Source organism: Jaculus jaculus, chromosome X (genome assembly GCF_020740685.1).
Source record: "Jaculus jaculus isolate mJacJac1 chromosome X, mJacJac1.mat.Y.cur, whole genome shotgun sequence".
Lineage (NCBI taxonomy): Eukaryota > Metazoa > Chordata > Mammalia > Rodentia > Dipodidae > Jaculus > Jaculus jaculus.
The window spans coordinates 57,823,272-57,837,579 of NC_059125.1; the positions used below are offsets into that span (position 1 = coordinate 57,823,272).

General features: G+C 36.7%; 1 protein-coding gene and 1 non-coding gene across 3 annotated transcripts in view; one reads left to right on the forward strand and one right to left on the reverse strand.

The window, feature by feature from the left end:
* Positions 1-14,308, forward strand: part of Zc3h12b (zinc finger CCCH-type containing 12B) — a 280,839-nt gene that overhangs the window by 6,495 nt on the left and 260,036 nt on the right. The window lies entirely within an intron of this gene.
* LOC123456807 lies at positions 5,870-5,976 on the reverse strand. The gene has a single exon (XR_006634685.1). It is a non-coding gene; the product is annotated as a U6 spliceosomal RNA (small nuclear RNA).

Below are 14,308 nucleotides of genomic sequence, written 5' to 3' on the forward strand. Positions count from 1 at the left end.
TCCCCGTAATTTTTAACAATTCCAATGATGTTCAAACATCCCCATAATCTAGGATCTTTTAACTGAGCCATAATAATAAAAGATCTCCCCAAAACTCATAATAGCTCAGAATAAACATTCATACTGTAAAAGATCGCATTGGGCATAGCAAAGAAATTTAAGTAATATTAGATTTAAACAGGGCAAACATCAAACTCTGTAGTTCCAAGTCTAACAAGTATAGTCAGTGACAAATCTCCACATCCAATAATTCTAACCAGCAACAAGTCTCTAGAGTTCCAATTCTACCCCTCCACCTAGACTACTCACAGTCCTGGAAAACTTATCTAGGTTGGCAGCTCTCCTTACCAGCCATCTCATGAATCCAGCATCTACACCAGGTCTCCACTACAACCCATGCTCCATCCTCACAGCTCCATGTGGTCTCCATACAGGCAATCCTTAACAGTTCTGCTTCATACTGCCCATGCCCATTTCCAAAACATAAGACCGTATTGCAAATTTAATGACCCTCTCTTTCCTGCATTTTTATACCCCATAATACCCTGTAGGGTACCAATTTGTTAATCCAGGAAGGAATAAAGCAAACTTTGAAGAGAACAGGATACTCCTTCAGCATTCAGCCCCCTTCAAAAGAGTATACATTCTTTCTGTTGCCCCAATCTCAAAGGTTGTAATCTCTCATATAATTGCAGCTGAACAGGCAGAAGTTTCAGCCCAAAGATTTCTTTTTGTGTCATATCCCTCTGCTCACACCAGTCCTTTTCTATGAACTGCAACACTGTACAAGTTCTCAGGATGTGGGCATAACAACAAGCCTCTCACACAAACTAATTCTAGCCCAGTCCAGGCAAAGCTCTTTCTCACCCTCATAAGCCAAACCTCACAGTACATAGTTCTTACTCCATTCAGGTCTTTCAACTCTGACCAGAATAGTTCATCAAGCTGTATTTACAGCACTGCAAGGCATCTTGTAGGCCAAGGTTTCAAATACTTCCACATCCTTCTTGAAAATAAGCTCCAAGAGGCCAAAGCCACACAGTCAGGTTTCAATCAGCAATGACACCACTCTTGGTACCAACTTACTGTTGCAGTCAGGTTCACATTGCTGTCAGAAATCACCCAACCAAGAGCAGCTTGTGGGGAAAAGGGGTTTATTTTGGCTTACAGAATTAAAGGGAAGCTCCGTGATGGCAGAGGAAAATGATGGCATGAGCAGAGGTTGGACATCTCCTCCTGGCCAACATCAGATGGTCAACAGCAACAGGAGAGTGTGCCAAACACTGACAAGGGGGAACTGGCTATAACACCAATATACCCACCGCCAACAATACATTGCTTCCATGAGGCTTTAATTTCCAAATTGCCATCAGCTTGGTACCTACCATTCAGAATACCTAAGTTTATGGGGGACACCTGAATCAAACCACCATAACCACCTTTTAGGTCTGGCTGCACATGGGTGGCTAGGGAATTGAACTCCTGCTAGCAGGATTTGCAAGTAAGTGCCTTTAACCACTGAACCATCTCTCTAGACCCATAACAGTTGCTTTTGAGAATATGTATGTACATATGTATGTATGTAATATGTGTGTATGCATGGATGCATGTGTGTGTGCATATGCATGTGCACATAAAGTCCAGAGGACAACATCAGGTACCATCTTCAGAAATGCTATCCACTTAGTTTGAGACAGGGTCTCTCATTAGCCTGGAGCTTACCCATTAGGCTAGGCTGGCTGACCAGTGAACCCTAGGGCCCTTCCTTCTATCTCTGCTTTCCAGTGCTGGGATTACAACAAGTTGGGCATTTTTACATGGGTCATAGGGATGAAACTCATATATTCACGCTTGCAAGGCAAGCTCTTTACCAACTGAGCTATCTCCCCAACTTATAACAGTTTTTTTTTAAATTTTTTTTATTTGCAAGAGATAGAGAAAGAAGAGAAACAGGAATCTGGGTGTGGTAGTACACACCTTTAATAACAGCCCTCAGGAGGCAGATGTAAGAGGATCACCATGAGTTCAAGGCTACCCTGAGACTACATAGTGAATCCCAGGTCAGCCTGGGCTCGAGCAAGACCCTACCTCCAAAAAACTGAAACAAACAAACAAAAAATAGAAACATGGAGAGAGAGAGGAAGGGAGAGAGAGGGGTGTGAGAATGGGCATGTCAGGGCCGCCAGCCACTGTAATCAAACACCAGATGCATGCACCTCTGTGTATCTGGCTTTATGTGGATAGTGGGGAATTGAACCCCCAGTGGTTAGGCTTTGCAGGCAAGCATGTTAGCTGCTGAGCAATCCCTTCAGCCCTCTTATTACAGTTTTTAAAATGTAATAAATATTAATTTAAATCTGAAATTAAACTTCCAACAATCAATATAGTAATATAATTAATACAATAATGCATTATATTAATTATGAATATAATAATATAACTCATTAATACTTATATCAATATAATTAATATAATAATAAGTGATGAGAAAAATGAACATTTTGTGTGTTTGTGTGTGTAGTGCTGTGATAGCTGGAAAAATGCATGCACTAGGTTTTTTATTTGAAACGTACTTCATTTTCTTTTTGGAAGGAAGTCAAAATGTTTGATATATCTGGAATAAATACAGTACTTCTTTCATCCATATCAATTCAGAATCCATTATTACGTATTTACCATGTAAACTTCATGTTGTAATATTTAAGATCTCTTGTTTTAGAATCAAGAGAACTATTTTTTTCTATTTCTCATTCTGTCTTATTGTCACTACTTTTTAGTTATACATTTTTTAATAAACGTATTCAGATTTTTTTCTCCATTATATGACATTTCTTGACATCTACCTGGAACTACTTTTATTTTCCTTTCAAAGTAAAAAGTAGTTGAAAAATGAATTGTGACATAAAAACTTAATTCCACGGGTCATATAAAAGCTAGTCTCATTATATAATTTGTTTTCTGTTTTCTCCTTGAGACAGGGTTTCATGTAGCCCAGGCTGGAAGCTGAGAATGACCTTAAACCCATGATCTTCCTCCTACCACCTGCCAAGTGCTGGGATTCTGAATGAATTTTACCACTTCTAATTTAGTCTCATAACTCTATTTTTTTCTCTTTCCAAGTGTGGACATATATCTTATAACATTTAGTGGTTATTGTTGAATTTAATCTTTAAATGTACCCATACAGGCTGGACATAGTGGCACATACCTTTAATCCCAGCACTTGGAAGGTAGAGGTAGGATCACTGTGAGTTTGAGGCCAGCCTGGAGCTATAGAGTTCTAGGTCATCCTGGGCTGGAGAGAGACCCTACCTCAAAAAATGTATCCATACATATTCTGTTTCTCATCCTGCATATTTTCAAGACTGACATTATTAAATTGATCATTTTTGCTTATTAAAAATATGCTTAATTATAATGTATAGTGTTATTGCTGCCAAATTGGTCTGGATACCTATGATCCCACAGAAACAGAAAAACAGATGTGTAAGAAAAGTGTGACATTTCATATTTATTTTTTCTTAATTTACCATAATTTTAAGATGAATAAGTTTAAAATGGTTAAAGTTTTTAATGTTTTTATAAATATGTTACTTTGTTGCTTTTTCATATATATAGTAACCAGAATTAAATGAACAAAGTGTGACTGTTACTGAAATTAGTAAATAGATGAAAATTATTTGTAGCTAATGTATCAGTGGATTATACATAGTTATATTTCTAAAGCATTTAAAGATGCTTTTAATATCAAATATGTTCTATATTATCTTGCTTGTTAATTTGACAAATGTATTCCAAAACAATGCTTAAATTATTTTAATCTGCTTCTAAATTATTACAAACTCTTTTTTTCCTTTTTTTGGTTTTTCAAGGTAGGGTCTCACTGTAGCTCAGGCTGACCTGGAATTCACTATACTATGTAGTCTCAGGGTGGCTTTGAACTCAAAGTGATCCTCCTGCCCCTGCCTCCCGAGTGCTGGGATTAAAGGTGTGCGCCACCACAGTTGGCTCTAAATTATTACAAATTCTAAATCAGTGGCTTCCAAATTATAGTAGAGCAATACTTGATTCATTCATGATCCACTAATCAAGAACTTGTTATAGGCTCAATATGCTTTTCTGTAGTTATAGATTCTACTCTGTAGCAAAAGCAGCCAGAGTGTTACTAGACGTTATGAAGTTTTGGAGCTTCTTTACTGGGTATGAGAGCATTGATTCTGAATTCAAGTAAGTGCTAAGTATGATTAAAGTAGGAAGATCTAGGTTTTAAACATCTTCTCAGTACCCTATCACTAAATAGGATATTAAATGCATTGGACTGTAAAAGGGATGTGAACGGAGAAATGCTTGGGAACAGTAGTGTTTTAAGTTTCAAATTTTCAAAAACTGAATTATGACATCACAGTGCCTGACACTAACTAGAGAAGACCTTCATAACAAGTAAAAAAAAAAAATGATGACATCAAAGTAGAAGAGAGACTTAACTGGAAAGAAGAAGGGATTCAATGGAGGGTGAATTTGGGAGGGAGAAAATGGGATGCTGGGAGGGAGTTATTATAGTTTATTGTCTATATTCATGGAAAATGTCAACAAAAAGTTTAAAAAGTAAAAAGGAAAAAATAAATATTTGTATGGGTATGTGGGTTGATCATTCCTAATCAGATAATCAGAAACTTGAAATGCTCAGAAATCCATAACTGAGCACTGCAGTGTTGGTCAAAAATATTTGAATTTTTGAATATTTCAGAGATTGGACTTTCATATTAGAGTTGATCAACCTGTAGTGAAAGTAAGTTTGAAGCAATGCTCATGGTATACAGCCTTCAGAGATTTTAAAAAGTGAAAGATTTAGCCAGGTGTGGTGGCACATGCCTTTAATATTAACACTTGGGAAGCAGAAATAGAGTATCACTGTGAGTTTGAGGCCAGCCTGAGACTACATAGTGAATTCCAGATTATCCTGGGCTAGAATGAGACCCTACCTCAAAAAACAAACAAACAAACAAAAAAGTCAAAGATTTATATGATCTGAAGAGAAACCAGAGTATACTTTCAGATATTTTAAAAAGCTGTAGTGGCAATATTGCTTGGATGGAAGTTCAATGCATTTTTAAATTTATATTGATTCATCAGAAGGAGAAAGTAAAATGTGCTTTAAACTTTACACCTCACATCTTTTTTTGTGGTTTGTCAAGGTAGGATCTTGCTGTAGCCCAGGATGACCTGGAATTCACTATGTAGTCTCAGGGTGGCCTTGAATTCACAGCGATCCTCCTACTTCTGCATCCTGAGTGCTGGATTAAAGGTATGTGCCACCGCGCCCAGCTTACACCTTACATCTTAATATGTCAGTGGTGTTACCATTGATCTGCAAATAATTCAACTTCAGGACCATGTTCCCCAGTTCTGAGTTAATAGTTAAACTGTGAATGAGCCAGGTGTGGTGGCACAAACCTGAAATGCCAGCTCTCTGGAGGCTGAGGACTGCTGCAAGTTCTAGGCCAGCATGGGCTACAGCATTATACTTTATCTTAAAAATAAGTACATAAGGGATGGAGAGGTGGCTCAGCAGTTAAAAGTGCTTGCTTGCAAAGCCTAATGGCCTGGGTTTGATTCCTCAGTACCCATGTAAATCCAGATGCACAAAGTGGAATGTGTGTCTGAAATTCATTTGCAATGGCAGGAGGCCCTGGCATGTCCAAACTCATTCTCTCTGTGTTAAAAATAGTTTTTAAAATAACAAAATAAATAAGTGAAAAATGGTGAATGAATAAATATTAATATTGATTTATTCTACTTGTGTGAGTTTTTTTTGGAGTCCACTGAGGCATTTTGCTCATATGTATGCTTTCTTTATACCCCCAGGAGAAAAAATATGGAACGCTTCATGAATTTGCGTGTCATCCTTGTGCAGGGGCCATGCTAATCTTCTCTGTATTGTTCTAATTTTAGTGTATGTGCTGCCGAAGTGAGCTCCTACTTGTGTTTTGATGGAATGAGATTTAAAGTCCAGACTTTCTCATGTTCTAGGTGAAGTCTTTTGAAAAAATAAGTAAACTTCTATTCTGATTTATTTTGACAACTTAGCAATTATGGAGCACAGCTACACCTAATAATAGAGTTGCTAGAAGCCTGTTACATATTATACACAGTCTTTCAAGGGCTTTAACAGCTAATTCTCTGTTTCTTGCTTTTATAGCAATATTAATTTTCTTCTACTGTGTAATTTATTCTTTTTAATTTACAGATCTTAGATTTTTATTTTACCATCTAAGGAAGCAATAACACAGGTTATTGGATCAATTAGAGTAAAAGTTTATCTCATTAGATTTTTAAAACCTAATTAGCTTTCTTTCCTGCATTGCAATTGCTATAACATGTACACTATAACTTTATTGAATGTGTATTTATAGATGGGAGAGACATTGAATACTTTGGGGGGGGGTAAAATATCCAATGCAATGCTGTTTACTTATTTTTCTCAAGATTTAAAAAAAAATTATTTATTTAAGGCAGAGAGAGGGGGAGAGAGAGAGAAAGAAAGAATGGGTGCTCCAGGTCCTCTAGCCACTGCAAATGAATTCCAGACACATGTACCACCACATGCATCAAACCTGGGTCCTTAGGCTTCTCAGCATGTGCCTTAACCACTAAGCCATCTCTGCAGCCCCCTGTTTAGTTCTTAATCTGTGTTATCAGGAGGGAGTAGAAGCTTAGAAAAAATTAAAATTATTTGACTTTGGAAAAATAGTTTTTTTCTGTTTTTAAATTTTAATTTATTTGCAAGCAGAGAGAGGAAGGTGTACCATGGCCTCTTCCTGATGCAAATTAACTACAGACACATGCACCACTTTGTATATCTGGCTTTATATAGGTACGGGGGTAATTGAACCCATGCTGGCAGGCTTTGCAAACAAGTGCCTTTACCCACTGAGCCATCTCTCTCCTCAGCTCTGAAAAATTATTTTGTATTCACATTTGAATATGACTGTTTCTGAATTTGGTAGTCCTTGGGTCTAATTAACTAAGTAATATAGAATATAATACCTTGCTAATGAAATTTCTAATTAAGGATTAAATAGATTATATGTATAAGGATAAATTAAATTAAAAGTATGAAGCTATGTCAGTGATATTTTGTATAAGATGTCACAGTTTTAAGTTGGCATAATTTCACTACTAACCCAATTGTATGTGTCTTAATTAGAGTATTGGTAAGCCAGATGTGGGAATATGTGCCTGTAGTCTCAGCTACTCAGGAGGCCAAAGAAGAGGCACAGGGAGTATTTCCTGTGCCCAAGAATTTGAAAATAGCTTAGGTAATGTAGACAGATATAATTTCAAAAGAAAAAGAAAGATTTTTGGTAGTAAATAATGAAGTTATTAATGTATTTCAAGTAACATTAAGCAAAATAATGAATTCATGTGCATATATATTATATATACACATACATACATACATACACACACACACACATACATACATACATACATACATACATACATATGTATGTTATATGAGAAATTCTAATGGAAGCCAAGGGAAGAAAGTATAGCCTAAGCAGATGATGAACCTGAACTAGGATGAAAAATAATCAAGAGTTGACGAAACTTCATTCCCCTTTTCTTTTCTGACTCCCCATCCCTGGCTCCATTGAGTCTCTTGATTATCTCTCTTTCAGTTTACCTTATTCTTTGTAGTCACTCAGTACATAGCCAAATATGGCTTACCCAAGAGCATCCAATTTTACATATTCTAAAATCAGTCAATCTAAAGAGGTTTACTAGCAATTTTGAATCCCAATCCTAATTCTGACCATTGGATTTTTCCATTTTGGACCATTATCCAGCCAAAATCTGATTGTTACTAGTGGAGTAGCATCATGTTATGTCATATCATACCATGCATGAATGCATCCATACACACACACACACACACACACACACACACACACACACACATGAAATGATCATACATACAGGTCATATACATGTACATATAGATGTATTCATGCATGTATATATGGCTACTAGGCCCCAAACCTAAGTGAAATTCTATACAGTCTACAGAAAAGAAGTTTGTGGACTGAAGAGAATCTTAATGTCTGTTGTAGATTAAAAATTGTGATACATGGAATATATTATATAAAGACACTAAATGTATACAATATTTTTCCAAAATGTAAAAGAAATATCTAACATTTATCATATGCTGATTTTTTATTCAGACAAGCCCAAAAATAATTTTAATGTTAAGACTAGTCCAAGGTAATGCAGCAAGGTTATATAAATCTAATTTTTCCTGCATATTAGCATCCAGACTAATGATAGTATCTGATGAAATGCTAACACACATTAAAATAAGTTATATGAGGACAACAGGGATGGCACAGCAGTTAAGGCATTTGCCTGCAAAGCAAAAGGACTCAGGTTTAATTCCCCAGGACCCACATTAGCCAAATGCAGAAGGGGTGTATTCATCTGGAGTTCATTTGCAGTGACTGGAGGCCCAGATGCACCCATTCTCTCCCTCTCTCTCTCTTTCTCTCCCGCCCTCCCTCCCTCCTCCCTTCCATCCTACTTCCTCTTTTTCTGTCAAATAAATAAATAATTAAAAATAAGTTATATGAAATATACAGTAATCAGTTTTTGCTTATCGAGGTAGCGTCTCACTCTAGTCCAGGCTGACCTGGAATCCACTATATAGTCTCAGGGTGGCCTCGAACTGTCAGTGATCCTCCTATCTCTTGCCTCCCAAATGCTGGGATTAAAGGCATATACCACCATGGTCAGCTTTGAAATATACAGTAATGTTTGACTTTTGTCTGCATAAAGTAAACATAGAGGATTGTTGAAGATGGTTTGAGTACATATGCTTACATTTATTTCTGAGTTGTAGTTGTTTCAGAGTTTCAGGCCTGATGTTAAAAGTCTTTGATCCATGCTGGGCATGGTGGTGCATGCCTTTAATCCTAGCACTCAGGAGGCAGAGGTAGGAGGATCGCTATGAGTGTGAGGCCACCCTGAGATTATATAATGAATTTCAGGTCAATCCTGGCTAAAAAAAAAAAAAAAAAAAGTCCCTACCTCAAAAAACATATTTAATCCACTTGGAGTTGATTCTTGCAGGGGAGAGTTAAGGATTTAGTTGTATTATTTATATATATAGATAACATGTTTTCCACAAACCATTTGTTAAAGAGGCTGGGTTTTCACCAGTGAGAGTTTTTTTTTTTTTTTAAGTGTTTTCAAAATTAAGATTGCCATAGCTGCATGGTTTATGTCTGGATCTTCTACTCTGTTCCATTGTTCTACGTATCTGGTTTTTGTGATAGGACCATGCTGTTTTTTTTTAAACTGTGGTTCTGTAATATGCCTTGGTATTAGGTATGGTGATACCACAGCCTTTTAAAATAATAATAATTATTACATTATTGTTATATAATAATTAATGTCTAGAAAATTCACCAATGAATCTGAACATTTTTAGTTAGGAATTTTTTATTACTCTTCCATGTCATTGCTTGTTATATATGTCTGTTTTTATAGTTTATCTCATCTTGGTTTAATTTTGGTAGGTCATATGTATCTAGAAATTCATCCATTTTTTTTAGATTTTCCAATTTAGTGTATGTTATTTTAAAGCAGAGAAGGAAGATTTATTCAACATGGTCACATTGGGAAGACAAACAAATACAGAGGTCTTATGAACCCCTGAAGTCCATTTTCAGATATTAACATGATGTTTTAGTAGATAGAAAGAAGGTGGGACAAATGACCTTTATCAGGGTGTGGTCCCACCCATCACTGGTTGATTATTATCTGGTTCCAGACTTTCTTGCAATTCTGTCACATGAGTTGTGAGAACTGTTTGATATTTCTTCTTGGGAGGAAAGTTCTACCTCTGGCTGGCACCAGGCTTCTACCTTTCTCTTCCTCCAGCATTAGTTTCCTGAGAAAACTTTAATCCTTTAGGATCCATTGTTTCAATAGTCTGCTAGAATAACCATCTCTCTTCTTTTGTTGTCCTCAATATATACATCCATTGAATTATGAAAAGCAAACACACATACAAAGTTTTCTGTTCTATCTCCTTCCTGCCTCTCCTTCCATTTTTACTCTTCTCCTCCCCTCCTTCTTTTTCCCCTTACCATCATACACACACATGGCATCTATTCATTTTCTACCTGTCTTATACAAGCTAAAGAATAGCACTCTAAAGTTGCTAAAGAGCTTTCACATATGTTATCTTATCCAGTCCGCATTATTCTCTGTGAGATGTTCAGGGTGATAGGTAATGGTTGACATAAAGATGGTGACATGTCTATTCAGTAGATTAGTAAAATAGTATTTAAGAAATTAAGTTTTTACCTATTAATTGGTAAACTTACTTCTCAAGGTTAGATTTTTTTCTTTTTCTTTTTAAGACATTCATACATATATACGATGAAATTTGATCCCACTCTTCCATTTACCTCTTTTCCCCTTCCAGTCCCACAAAAGCCCTTCTTCCTCCCATTCTATCCCCATCCTATTTTCATACTTTAACTCTTTTCTTTTTTTTTTTTTCTTTTGATTTTTCGAGGTAAGGTCTCACTCTAGCCCAGGCTGACCTGGAATTCACTATGGAGTCTCTGGATGGCCTCAAACTCACAGCGATCCTCTTACCTCTGCCTCCCGAGTACTTTAACTATTTTTTTTACCCACAGATTTAAATTAGAGTTGAGGACTGGAGAGATGGCTTAGTGATTGAGGCACTTTCCTATGAAGCCCAAAGACCCATGTTTGACTATCCAGATCCCGCATAAGCCAGATACACAAAGATAAGGTAAGTGCAAGGCTGCACATGCCCACTAAGTGGCACAAGTATCTGGAGTACAACTGTAATGGCTGAGGCCCTACAATTCTTTCTCTCTCCCTCAAATAATAATAATAATAATGTTAAAATTAGAGTTGATAGGGTAATCATGGGTAGGAAGTTATTTACTAGATTTCAGGCAATCCTCCACTGGCTATATAACTAAAGGACATGACTTCCATCTCACAGCAAAAATCAGTTTTCACTAGTTGCTCTCGGTGCTGTGGGGCCTCTTGAACCATCCATTATATAGGATGAAATATTGGCAGGCTAAGTGATGTGCAGGAAACCATAGCTGCTATGAATTCATGAGTATAGTGGCTATATTGTACACAGAAAACATAATTTCACAGCCCTCTACCCCAATCCTCCTACTTTTACATTATTTCTGCCCCCTCTTCCATGAAGTTCCCTGAACCTTGAAGGGACTGGTTTTTATGTCATATTTAGGGCTGAACACAAACTAGTCACTTATTTTTGGTAACTTTGCCATATATGCAGTGTTGTGTTCACCTCTACGCCTTGCAAAAGTAATTTAAGTATTCAAAATTTCAACCAGTACTAATCTATGGAAACAAGTATATTTAGAAGGCAGTTAGACTTGCTGTCTGTTTAACATAATCACAGCAATAGGTACTTTGCTAGGGCCTGTATCCATAGCCAAAGGATTTGGCAACGTTTATAGTACCAGGTATGAACTCAGTCCTATGGAGTGGGACTCAAATCCATTCACACCACTATTGTATCAGTGAGTATGTCATGCTTGGCAGGTCAGTTGTGGATTTTACTAGGTCCAAAGCTGGGTAAGCTTGTTGATGGCTTTTCAAGCAAGTGCCTTTAACCACTGAGCCAATCCCATCCTTGCTAATGGGTTTTCTACTCAAGCAGCTAGCATACCACATTCTGGTATAAAAAAAGTTACCTGGCAGGGAAGATGTTTCCAGCTCAGTTCCAGCTTAGTTTCTCTATGTCTTGCATGTGATGTCTTTCAGCAATAAGGTATGATCATTTAGGTTTGATGCCAATGCCAATAACCTCTACTGTTTTTTTTTCTTATTATTGTTTTATGAATCTCCATAGCCTCCCTGATCAACAACTTCCCAGTGTATGTCCTGGCACTAAAATTTACAATTAATAATGTATGGCTTCTGGGAACAGATGCCTCTACCCACATAGGGACCTTCATTCAAACACTTTGCTAAAAAATATATATTCTAATTGGCTTACCAAGTAGTAGGTTTCCATATGGCTTATTCATATGTCCTTAGATTTGGTTCATCCTGCCACCACCCACTTCTCTCCCTCATCTCCACTTCTATCCCTACTTAATTCATTTCCTGTCTTTATTACCACATTTACTTCCATGTCACATGTGTTCTACTATCTCAGACCAAAATCTTTTCCATAGCCCCCTTCTAGCTCCCTTGCCTGTGCAGATACTCACTCTAACTTACACACATTAATATAAGAATTTGAAGTGAAGATCCACATATAAATGAGGGCATGTGGCATTTATGTTTCTGAGCCTGGATTATCTCACCCAGTATTATCTTTTCCAGTCCCATCCAATTTCATGCAATATTTTCCCCAACTTAATAAAACTTTATTTGGCTGGAGAGATGATTCGGAATTTAAAGGCACTCACTTGCAAAGCCTGATGGCCTGGGTTTGATTTGCCAGTATTGATGTAAAACCAGCTGCACAAAATGTTGCATGCATCTGGAGTTTGTTTGCAATGGCAAGAAGCCCTAGTATGTCCATTCACTCATATTCTCTCTCCCTCTTTCTCTTTCCTGATAAATAAATATTTTAAAATTTCCACTGTGTAAATATGCACCATATCTTCTTTATCCATTCACAGTCGTTGAGCATCTAGTCTGATTCTATTTTCTAACTATTATGAGGAACACAACAATAAACATGGCTTGCAAACAACTATGAAGTAGAGTATAAAGTCTTTAGGGTATATGACTAGAGAGGTATAGCTGGCTCATAAGGTAGTTCTACTTTTAGCTTTAAAAAAATATTTTATTTTTATTTATTTGGCAGAGAGAAAGAGGGAGAGGGAGGAAGGGAAAGAGAGAATGGGTGTTCCAGGGCCTCCAGCTGCTACAAACGAACTCCAAATGCATACACCAACTTCTGAATCTGGCTTACCTGGGTCCTGGGGAATTGAACCTGGGTCCTTTGGCTTTGCAGGCAAGCACCTTAACCGCTCTGCAATCCAGCCCTATTTTTAGGTTTTTTTTTTTTTTGAGAAACCTCCACACTAATTTCCATAGTGGCTGCATCAGTTTGCATTCCCACCAACCATGAATAAGGGTCCCTTTTTCCCCACATGTCCACCAGCATTTGTTTTCATTTTGTTTTTGGTGCTAGCCGTTCTGACTGGAGTGAAATGGAATCTCAAAGTAATGATGGCTAAGGATGTTGAAGTATTTATTGGCAATTTGTATTTCTTATTTTGAGAACTCTGTTCTATTCCACATCCCTTTATTTTGGCTGGTTTGTTTATTTTCTTGATGGTTAGCCTTATTAAATCTTTGTCTTACATATAGCTGGCAAGGGTTTTCTCTCATTCTGTAGTCTACCTTTTTTTTTTTTTTACTGAATTGACCATTTCCTCTGCTGTACAAAAGCTTTTTAATTACATGAGGTCCTGTTTGTGCATTATTAACTTTCTTTCCTGGGTGACAGGAGACCTATTCAGAAAATCCTTACCTATACCTGTTTCTTATAGTGCACTCACTCCTTTTTCCTTTAGCTGTTTCAGATTTTTACATTGAGGTGTTTGATCCATTTGCAGTTGATTTTTGTGCAGTGTGATAGATAAAGTTCTTCTACATACAGATAGCTTGTTTTCTAAGCATAAGTTGTTAAAAGTGCTATCTTTTCTCCGATTTGATTTTAGTATCTTTGTCAAAAATCAGGTGGCTGGAGTTGCATGGATTGATATTTTGATCCTATGTTATATTCAGTTGATCTACATGTCTGCTTTGTGCCAGTACTATGATATCCATATTACTAGGGTTCTATAGAATAAGTTGAAATTAAGTATGGTGATACCTCCAGCACTATTCTTTTTGCTCAGTATTGCCTTGGCTATCCAAGGTCTTTTGTGCTTTCATATGAATTTTAGGACTTTTAAAAAAAATTTATTTACATGACTAATGATGGTGGAACTTAGATTGCAATTTCATTAACTTTGTAGATTGCTTTTAGTAGAATGGCCATTTTGACAGTATCAATTCTTACAGTCCATGAGCATGGGAAATGCTTCCATCTTCAAGTGCCATCTTCAATTTCTTTCTTCAGTGTTTTAAATATTTTGTTGTAGACTTATTTACTTCCTTGAGTAGGTTTACAATAAGATATTTTATTTATTAATTTTTTAAATTTTTATTTATTTATTTGAGAGTGACAGACAGACAGAAAGAGGCAGATAGATAG